Source organism: Papio anubis, chromosome 12 (genome assembly GCF_008728515.1).
Source record: "Papio anubis isolate 15944 chromosome 12, Panubis1.0, whole genome shotgun sequence".
Classification (NCBI taxonomy): Eukaryota; Metazoa; Chordata; class Mammalia; order Primates; family Cercopithecidae; genus Papio; species Papio anubis.
This window is the reverse complement of record NC_044987.1, coordinates 91,273,595-91,276,999: the sequence shown is the minus strand read 5'-3', so window position 1 is coordinate 91,276,999 and position 3,405 is coordinate 91,273,595.

The following is a 3,405-nucleotide window of genomic DNA, read 5'->3' as shown; positions in this document are numbered from 1 at the left end:
AGAGGTCAGGAGTTTGAGACCAGCCTGGCCAACATGGTGAAACCCGCCTCTATTAAAAATACAAAAATTAGCTGGGTGAGGTGGGGAGCACCTGTAACCCCAGCTACTTGGGAGGCTGAGGCGGAAGAATCATTTGAACCCAGGAGGCAGAGGTTGCAGTGAGCTGAGATTGTGCCATTGGACTCCACCCTGGGTGACAGAGCGAGACTATTTGATGGCCAGTGTCTGCAGGTGGATCCAAACAGCTATTTGAGGATCAGCAGCAGCTTTTTACATCTTTACAGGGTACATGGCACCATGAACTAGTTAACTGCGTGGATTAATTAATTGTTTGATTAAATAATTAATTTTTTTTGGTGGCTGGGAACTGAAGATTACTGGCAAACTAAAATCCAGTACGCTGGCTGGAGCGTGGCAGTAAATGAACTTCCCTGAACTATGAGTTCAAGGGAGTGAGGGTTGGGGTGCTGATGTCTGAAACAAGGACTGTCTCTATCTGACTTTACTATTTCTGTCTTTGATAGAAGTTATCTTCCAGCAGTTACTAAGGAGCCTTGTTGGCACTTGTAAATCATTCCCATGTCCAGGAGCAGTTCCTAAATACTCCCCCCTCCCCAATATCAGATATCCCAGATATCCCTAGATGAGCCAAGAGCATGGGGGCTTTTAACCCTGAACTCTGGCTATGACAAGAGCTAGACAAGAGCTCTGTTGAAAAGGACTTTCCTTGTTAAGTCAACTTAGACTGTAAACCAGAGTGCTGGGCGGAAGGTGCATTCACTTTAGTCACTCAGGATGCATGCCTAAAGCTGGGGTGGAACGAGTTCCCCCAAGTGTGGGAGTGGTAGATTTCCAAATAAAAATTAGGGTGCTGTTACCAATTGTAAGGGAAGCTGGGCCAACCAAAAAAGCCAGTGTGCACTACCACAATTGGAAATGTGTCTGAAGATGACTAATTTGGGGTGGGGAGGTTTGGGGTCATAATACCTCATCGGAAAAGGAACACAGCCCAGAGGCCTGGGGTGGCCACTCAGCTGGTACTTGACTTTGAGCCAGTGATTCTCTTTGGCTTGCCATTTTCTCCTCTATAAGAGGAGGGGACTGAGCTAGGTCATTCCAAAGCCTGTCCAAGTCCTAACATTCTACAGGGCTCCTATTTCTCATTCCTGCCTGTCACCTGGGCAGGTACAGGAAAGAATAACTATGGACACTGAGACCACCCTTGCAGTGGTTCTTTTACACCACAAATATGAGTTTGTTTCTTATTACTTGTGAGGCGACAGCTTAATTAAGATTAAATTATTTTGTTGTTCCTTTTGTCTGATGTTAACGGTGGTGATATTCTTTTCTTATTTTTTATTTTATTTAAAATAGAGATGGGATCTATGTTGCCCAGGCTGGTCTTGAACTTCCGGCCTCAAGTGATCCTCTGCCTCAGTCTCCCAGAGTGCTGGGGTTACAGGCATGAACCACTACGCCCAACCTGGTGGGGATATTTTTAAGCATTGTTTGAAAATTTGGGAATTTCAAGTGTCTCTCTCTGCACTTCTCTCAAAACTTCTAGGTATGCAACTTCTTCAAATTTGGTAAACCGGACAAAAAAAAAATGCCTTATTTAGGAAAAACTATGAATACATGGAATGGATTAACCTGATTTCTTCCAGGGCAGGACTGTGTCTTAGCCAGTTTTGTATTGCTGGTATCTGCTATAATGCTTGGCATATAATTAACCATCTCATTTAGTGTCAGATATTTAATGAGCGCCTACTATGTGCCAGGCACCTTGCAAGACCCTTGGTATACAGTGATGGATGAGACATCCTTAAAGAGCTCCTGATCAAATAGGAAACAAATGAGTTAAAGACAAATATGACAGTAAGGTAATCATGAGGTGGGGAATAAGAACGAAGGGTAACAGAAAGCACCCCCAGCTCAGTTTTGGAGAGTCAGGGAAAATATTTGTGTTGCTGTCATCCAAGCAGACACCGAAAGCTAGAACAGGAGTTACTCACCCTGGAGCTCCCCAGTCGAGGTACAGCATAAGGAGAGAGAGATAGACAGACAGAACAAGAAAGAAATATGAGGGCTGGGGTGGGAAGGAAGCAGAATCCAGACAATGAAGGGCCTTGATGTCTTAATAAGCAGTCACCTTAAGGGCAGTGGGCAGCCAGCTGTGATTTTATGCAGGGAGTAAATAGATGTGCATTGATTAATAAATACTGGTGTATTTTTACGCATGGAATTTTCCTCATCTAAAAATACAGGGGTTGGATTAGATGATCACTAAGATCCCTTCCAGTTGTGACATTCTGCAAGTCTCTAAGTTTCCACTATGATTCAGGTCAAGGTCTCTTGATTTTTGCCTCCTCTCACCAGCGGCAGAGGTTACCCTGAGCAGCATAATGGAATCAACAGCACATGTGGTCTCCCTCTTGCCCTCTGCTAGACAGATGAGCACGTACCATTACAGAGGGTGAGACGGCTTCCTTCGTGACCAGCCTTGCACCAATCCATCCATCAGCCGATTAACGGTGGCTAAAAGCCACTTATCGGGAGGACTCCTGCCCTTATCGCTGTCACTGGCTGCAAATAAACGTCGACTTTATGCCGAGTTTCCATATTTAACCACGTTTAAGTAACTGCTGATACTTTCATTACATGACATTTGCACTTCAGAATTCAAAATTAGACACATGCACGCAGCCCTTGCACCAAATAGGAAAGCCCAGTTTGTTTGGGGGCCTTCCTGCCATTTCTTTTCAAAGAAAGGAAGCCTCAAAGTGAATTCCATAGAACACAAGAATCTCTTGTACTCTAAAAACAATATTAACAAGAAACAGATCAGGACGATGTAGTTTTATTTTTATTTTAAAATGTCGGTGCCTCATGTAAAAGCTGTAACACATCAATAATGGATGAGATGCATAAATGATATATCACAGTTGAAAAATTCAGTCCTCTGTGGAGCAGAAAAAATCTTTCTTTTTGAGCTGAATTTTACAATATAAAAGCTTAATACCACACACAAATTCATTACTTAATGATGAAAAATAGTGCTTTTCTAGAATGAACACTAATTAACAAGCATATTGTAAATGCTTAGATAGTGTGAATGCAAATTCTGGGCCTCCATGTTTAAAATATGGGGACAAATTTACTCCTGGGCAAATAAAATACTTTACTATGATTTTAAGCTTAAAAATGAGGTGCTGATGTTCATCTTGTGATAATATACGTGACTTTCCAATCTATCATTTTTTTTATATTCCCTTTTTTTTGTTCTCGTTGGCTTGAAAAATTTTTATCTCTGTCCCTTAGCATAGCATCTGAAACAGGGTAGTTGCTCAATAAATGTGATTTATACAAATAAAAGAATAAATGACAATTGCTTAACGTTTTTGGATA